Source organism: Patagioenas fasciata, chromosome 5 (assembly GCF_037038585.1).
Source record: "Patagioenas fasciata isolate bPatFas1 chromosome 5, bPatFas1.hap1, whole genome shotgun sequence".
In the NCBI taxonomy this organism is placed as follows: domain Eukaryota; kingdom Metazoa; phylum Chordata; class Aves; order Columbiformes; family Columbidae; genus Patagioenas; species Patagioenas fasciata.
Window position 1 is genome coordinate 49,622,295 of NC_092524.1, and position 7,648 is coordinate 49,629,942.

General features: G+C 38.3%; 1 long non-coding RNA gene across 2 annotated transcripts in view; it reads left to right on the forward strand.

Annotated features, from left to right (window-relative positions):
* Positions 1 to 7,250, forward strand: part of LOC139828018 (uncharacterized) — an 85,779-nt gene extending 78,529 nt beyond the window's left edge. For both annotated transcript variants that reach the window (XR_011739183.1, XR_011739182.1), the window contains exons 2-3: positions 2,785 to 2,931; positions 4,664 to 7,250. This is a non-coding gene — a long non-coding RNA (uncharacterized lncRNA). The remainder of the gene's footprint in view (positions 1 to 2,784; positions 2,932 to 4,663) is intronic.
* The last annotated feature ends 398 nt before the right edge of the window (positions 7,251 to 7,648 follow it).

The following is a 7,648-nucleotide window of genomic DNA, read 5'->3' on the forward strand; positions in this document are numbered from 1 at the left end:
GCCTCACCAGTACTGAGTACAGGGAGACAATCACTTCCCTAGTCCTGCTGGCCACACTGTTTCTGATACAAGCCAAGATGCTGTTGGTCTTCTTGGCCACCTGGGCACATTGCTGGCTCATATTTAGCTGGCTGTTGATCATCACCCCTAGATCCTTTCTGCCAGCCAGCTTTCCAGCCACTCTTCCTTGAGCTTGTAGTGCTGCCTGAGGTTGTTGTGACCCAAGTCCAAGACCCAGCACTTGACCATGTTGAACTTCATACAACTGGCCTCAGCCCGTTGATCCAGCCAGTCCAGAGCCCTCTGTAGAGCCTTCCTACCCTCAAGAAGATCAATACTCCCACCCAACTTGGTGTCATCTGCAAACTTACTAAGGGTGCACTCAATCCCTTCATCCAGATCATTGACAAACATATTAACAGAACTGGCCCCAATACTGAGCCTTGGGGAACACCGCTCGTAACTGGCCACCAGCTGCATTTAACTGTATTCACCACAAGTCTTTGGCCCTGGTCATCCAGCCAGTTCTTTACCCAACAAAGAGTATGTTCATCCAATCCATGAGCTGCCAGTTTCTCCAGGAGAATGCTGTGGGATACGGTGTCAAAAGCTTTACTGATGTCTAGGTACACAACATCCACCACCTTTCCCTTATCCACTAAGCAGATCACCTTGTCACAGAAGGAGATCAGGTTGGTTGAGCAGGAGCTGCCTTTGATAAAGCCTTGTTGACTGGGCCTGAGCACTTGGTTATCTTCTATGTGCTGTGTGTTAAATGCAAAGAGAAGAAATCTGAATGCAGACATTCTCACACAAGAGAAATTGACCAATTAATCCAGGATCCTGGCTTCTTTAATCCAACTTTCTATCCTTTCTTCTTTATGAAAATAAAAATGGATTATTGGATGCTAAATGACTTCAGAACTTATCATCTCTGACTTGTCAAAAGGTTTTGCTGGAAATTTTATTCTTATGTAATGATCTATGCTATTAAGTCTAGCCTGAAATATTGCTAAGATAATTTTTCTCCGGAATATCCTGGCACTTATATTCTGATCTGAATCCCACATTGATTCTGGAAAATGTTATAGCTTTCATAGAGATTTGTTTTCTCTGTAGTGGATAAAGAATTTCCAGGAAGTGAAGGCTTTTCTGAAACAATTAATTTATTTGTGTTTTTTGTGGCTAAACTTTTTTTTTTTTTCTGAAAAACTTGGTTTTTATGCTTGCATTTGTTTGCATGGGGTGATTATAAGGTTAACACATCAGTTTGGAGAGTCAAAACCCCTAGGCTAGGTGTTGCCCTGTTCTGAGTCTAATCTAGTTCATCTTCCCACCTTCCTTAATGTTACCTCTGAATGCTTTGTAAACACTACTGTATTGTTTCCACTGCTTGTGAATGTCCCAGCTGACTTTTATACACTTGAATGAAAGCAGAGCTGCAATGATTTGCGTGAGGTGTGACTGCAGACATTTCTCAGGTCTCCTTCTGGCTCTGCACCTGGGAAAATCTCAACGCTATGAGAATGAAGCTTTGTGAGGGGCTGTGATCACTTGTCCTCTTGTAGGTTCACTGTTATCTCTCCAGCAATTGTCTCTGGGGAAGTGTATTATGAGTTATTTTTTTCTTTGTTGCCTAAACCAAGGTAGTATGAATTTCCGTAACCAGGTCCCAAATTCATTATCTTCCAGTAGCTGTTTGCAATAAAGTTGATTGTTACTCTATCATATTTTTTCTCCCTCCCTCCTCCAGGTCCTCTTCCTCCCCTCTGATCACCATTCACTGCTCAGGATGGCACCGTTCCAGTCCTTTTGCTATTCAACCTCCAGCTCAGTTGTATAGAGTGTTCCTGTCTTACTTTTGGTACCACAGAACCCTGAAATCTGAGTGTTTTCTTTTTGGGCTTGATTCTCTGCGGTACCAGTTTACTGGTCTCGATGAAAGACCTGTAAGGCATAACTAGTAGGAATGAGTGGAATTTATCATGCTGGGTGAATCTTCAACAGATTAGCAGAAATGCTACCTTCAAAAAGACTGCAGAATTCACCTTCTATAGAAGCGGTTTGGTTCATAATATGTCACATATGTAGTCTCCGACAAGACAAAAGAAGGGTGATTACAAAAAACCTACATCTGTACACACCTGTAACTTTATTAAAAATCTAAGTGTGAGTCGGGAACTGGATTTGAATGTAAAATGTACTGTCCCCAAACAGACAATCTCAGTTGTCTGAGTTGTACTGAATGTTGCCATTCCTTTGACCACCATAAAAATTACCCAGGGAACTGATTTTACTGTGTCTCCGAGGATTAAGATACATGCTTAATTTTCCTCTGTATACCAGAAGCCTGGAATGTGTCTAAGGTGAGTCTGTGACACTGTTTTGAGTGCAGTGAAATAATTTTACGAGTGCCAAAATACTTTCACTTCCATTGCTGAAACTCAGGCAATATCAGATCTCAGAAACCAAGCTGTTCTGGTTTGACCATTTAAAGACATAAACCTAGAAGCAGAGGAGAAGGGTAAAGAAAGGAAAATAATAGAGAAAAACATTCTTAGAAACAATATCTGGAGTTACCTGTAGCTGCTGAAAATGGTTCATTTAATGAGAAGGTAAATAAGTTATTGTCATATTTATTTTTTCAATTCAGTGGTTCTTCAAGTGTCCCTAAACTCCTCTTCTTCTTCCTTATTCCAGAGATAACTAACTGTGGGAATATTAAGATTTTAGGTTGCTTAATTTGTTAACCATTTTCTAAATTAAGATTTTTTTATCTTCCAGGAACTCCGGATGTTTCTGGCACTAAGGACCATCTTATTTCACCAGTGCAACTAGAGGAAAAAGGAACAGAATCTAAATCTGTCCAAACACATCACTGAAAGATTACAAAGGCAGTAGAGAACAAACACCTGGAAGTGCCCTCATCAGGTATATTCTGGTGTGTGTGTAGTCTAAACACTCCTTCTTGAAAAATCACTAAGAACCAGTGTTGATGTGTGTGAACAGACTCTTAGCACGAGAGCTTCCAAGAGGATGAAAAATTGTCATTAGAGCTGGGGCCTTTGGAACTTTCAGGTTGCTAGAATATGTCCCTGTTGAGCATAAGAACTGCCATTTTTCAAAGACTTATTGGTTAAATCAGAAGTTTTTGTAAGGTACATCAAGGCCACCTCTCTGGTTGCAAAAGAAATCCCCTGGTTTCCCTGCAAGATTTCAATGTCTGATTCAAAGCAGGAAGGCAATAATACATTTCAAGTAGAACGAAGTCTCAATAATATCTTAATACAACTAAATATTTCCTTGTAGATATATTACCAGAAACAGCCTTTGATTAACTTTTCATTTGTTGAACAGTAGCAATGGTGATCAGCCTGGCAGATACTTGGCATACAAACGTAAATTCAGACTATGTAAATGGCATGGCTTTAAGGCTACCAGACAATTTTCATTATCATAGACAGCACTGTCAACTTGACTGATAACAAATCCAGTTTATCCAGTGCAACCTGCTGTTTCAGGAAAGAAATGTAGATGTTCAGATGTTCACAAAATGGCCATGCACCATTTTCCCTGCACAGGCCTTATTCCATGAGAACAGCTGGACTTTTGCCTGAGCAAGGATTGCATCATGACATTGACAGCATGGAAACAGGAGATGGCCTTTTTCCAGGGATGCTCCAGAATCTGTGGAATCACAATCCAGTCATTTAAGTGGTCTGTCATTGTGAAAATCTGTGTTAAATCTTTTATGAGTTAAGAATTTCATTAAAAGACAAAGGAGCATGTCTTCTTACGTGAGATTTTTAGCAAGGATGTTGCCATGGAATCCATGTGTAATGCTGGAGATCAGGAGTATACATTATTTGCTTTGGCTGGGAAGAATCATTCAGTACAGCCTTGTGTATATCATGATCAAATTAGACTCACACAGTTTTTCTTTTATTGAATCTAGCACCTTATGCTGGACTGAAGTTTATCAACTCAAAATGTTCATCAAGAAACTAGTAATCTGGTAGTTTTTGGGTAGTTAATTTGAAGGTTTTTTTCATCCTCACTGTTTAAAAATGGTTGTTATTGTGTTAATTTTAGTTTGATTTTAATTTCCAGGAATTGCTTCTTCATTTGTCTTTCTGAATTAGACTGAAAGAGTCCTATAGGAGAAAGTACTGTCTTCCTTGAGAAATCTGTGTGAAACTCTTAATATTTTAGTGATAAAAGTGGTTAATACATTTAGTTTCATTTAGAATTGCACTGAAAACCTTTTTTCCTTGATCTTTCATAATTCTTGTCTGTGTCCTTAGCTTCTCAGGGAAACCTATCTTCAGCTTTTTTACAAATACTGTGGAACAATGGACAAGTATTGTTGCATTGAAAAGGAAATAAAGACTCCAACTTTGTTTAGAGAAAACCACACTATTCCAAAAATGTTTAAGGCTGGCTTACACTTAGAGGTTCAGTGAGGGAAAGAAAACCACTACAGTCTGTACATCTTAAAGGATATCTGGAAGTGCAGTGTACATTTCTTCTGTGTAATAGCAAACTACTGACCGAAGTATTTTGAATGCCTTGCACTTGAAGATCCCAAGTGATTTACCTATACTATTCAGTAGTATTTGCAGCACTGTGTTGACAAAGATAAAGTAGTGTCCTCTTTCTGCAGAGGAGAAAAGAGGCAAAGCCCTAGTGACATGAAGATGCTGAAATGAGTCTGAAGATAAACTGAACCCAGAAGACCCGAAGCTCAGTTTCTTGAGTTTCCTGGTTGATGCCGAGTAAAAATTAACTGATCGTGAGTTTGAAGAATGCTGCATGACATTTTTTCTTGGAAAAATCATAGTCATTTAATTTGGAAAAGACCCTTAAGATCATCAAGTCCAACCATAAACCCAAAAAATGTTGCTTTGTGTTAAATATAGAATTATCATACTAGCTGCAAGATCTTCTCATATAAGTGAAAAGAGGTGCAAAAGTGCTATAGTTCTATTCAGCATGATTTCAAGTTTAAATCCTATTACTTTTCCTAGCACAAGTTGTAGGTGTAATTGATCATTAATGCAAGACACACTGCTGTTAGGCAGAAGGGCAATTCATCTCAGGTTAGCTTCTGTATTTCAAAGCTATAAAATACTTCAAGTAAGATGAAAATGATGTGTTTAAAAATCCCACACTGTGAATCACTGATCATTGCCATACTTTCTCCATTTGCAAGGGTGAAGGAGATTATTTACTTTTAAGAACATTCAAAGATATCAGCTGTGATGAAATAGCCACCTTGTGCTTTGAAAGGAAACGTGGGACAGCTGATGTTCTATCACATCTGAAAGGTACCGAGGTGCCAAGTCAGAAGACCAGTAATTAGCATTTATACACACAGCAGGGTGGCAGATAGGAGAGGAGTAGTGGCTGATGAGAAAATGGTGGTTTGAGAAAGTGTCCAGATTAACTGAATTGTTCACACAATGATAAGTATCAACAAACCACATAGGTACAGTAGGGATGTGCACGTCACAGAGAATTTATACCAATGCATACAAGCTCTTCTGCACTGATAAAGCAAATGTTCAACAGGTTTTAGTAGAGTGACATTTATTTTGATAATTAATTGTTACAGTAGGATTCCTCAAAGCATCCCCTATGCTGATAAATCTGTGCAACGTACAGAGTCACAACTATTATTTTTATTTCGGAAACAAAGAAATGGAAATACAGGGTAAAATTCTCTGTCCCAAATTGTAAGAAAAGATCTGGAATGGAATTTAAGCTCTTATCCTACACTTCCTCTCCTGATGTGTTAGAGGAATGGAATTGTTTCATTTCCTGAAGAAGCAGCAGTCAAACCATTCTTAATATTATTAAAAGGAAGAAATAAAGTATGAATTGATTCTCAATGGATTAATCTGATGCTAGAATTTAAATTGTGCTTGATGTTACCAGAAGTTACTGGAGACTTCTACCTTTTATTTGAATCTGCCCAGATTCCCATTAATTTAGACTAAGAAAGCAAAATATGAAATTATGAACAGCTAGCTTTAAGCAGATTTCAAAAGAAAACTGCATATCTGGGCAGAAGTTCTAAGAACCTTAGTAAACTCAGTGGAAAAATGTTCTTTGTTTGTGTGTTTGGAAGTTAGACAAGTACTGTAGCTTCGAGTTCACCATTGCTGCTTCTCTGGCTTTGTGAACAGGATTGACATAACAACCAAATGAGGGATACTTCTTGCAGTGGGAGACATGTCCTGGAGGGTTTTTTTTAATAGCTAAATTAGTTATTGAAGTTACTAGGTATATGGCAAGGATTCCTGGTCTCATTTTCACTCTATAGCTCTCTCGTATTCAGAGTTAGGATGTGATTGTTTGCTGGACTTGATTATCACAGTGATTTTAGTAAGTAAACAGGTACCTTACAGTATGGATCTAAACAGCAGAGCAAATGGTACAAGTAATTGGTAGTTTTCATGCTGCAAATTTTCCTGTTGAAAATAAGTTTGTAACTGAATCAAATTTTTCATACAAAAGCAATTTCTGAGAGATACTGAGGGGTTTTTGGGTAGGAAATGTAAAAATGTTGAAACTTATGTATCAGGTATGATTTTAATTAAAAAATGCTTGTTATTTTGATTCAGTAGAAAAAACAGCTTGATTTCTTTGATTTAAACCCCCACAAAACAAGAATAAAAGTGACCAAATAAATCCATCTTCTACATATAAATGTAAATATGAAGTTAAAGTTTTCATTTAGTTTTACTGAATGCCTATGAATTCTTTGATATTTCTTTTCTCACAAATTTATGTTGTTTTTCTTTTTGCTTAAAACTATGAACACATTTTTTTCTTAATTGAATAGTCTGCATGGTATGAAAAAGCTAAAGTATCTAGTGCTACCTTTCTGCAAGTGCTGGTGAGCTCGGAGAAAGGGAACTGAGATTTGGGGGTTATGTATTCAGGTAATTTTGAAACTTGTGCCGCTTTGGAGAAATCACCTTCGTTTCTTGTTCTTTAGCTCCCCAAACACAAAAGGGGAATAAATGCTTCCCTCCCTCAAGCAAATGCAGAGAGCCTCAGATGGAAAGTACTGGAGAAGGACGACACACTGTGTAAAATTATTAGCTTTGTTAATCCAGGCCAGACCATTTGTTTCTCACAGAGACTGTAACAAAACTGAATTGCCTCTGTCTGCTATTAGTATTTCCTCAGTGTTCTCCATTCTGCCTCCAAACTGAACAATTTTAGTTGTTGCTAAAGGGTTTAAAACCCTTGATTTGTGGCAGCAACTCCCACAAAGTTGCATTATGGCCACTGGAGTGATTATCTTGAATGACCAGAAAAAGGCAACCTAACTGGCACTTGCATTCCACTGTCTGCCCCTCAGCCCGGCACCTGCTCTACTGACACACCGCTCCATCCCAGAGAGCTGTATTCCTTAGTAAGGACCATTGAAGAATTTAATGGAGCTCTTTACATTGAAACAGCTTTGTCTGCTCCTATCTATCCTTTAGGCTTCTTTTGCTGAAGACAAGTCCTTTGAAAGGTTGTAATTTTGCGATGACTCCACTCAGTGAAACTCTCTTTGCTTCCCTGGGTAGCTTTGCTGCCGCTCACTTGCAGAATGGAAAAGTATCCAATAAAGCAATTTTGTATCTTTTTT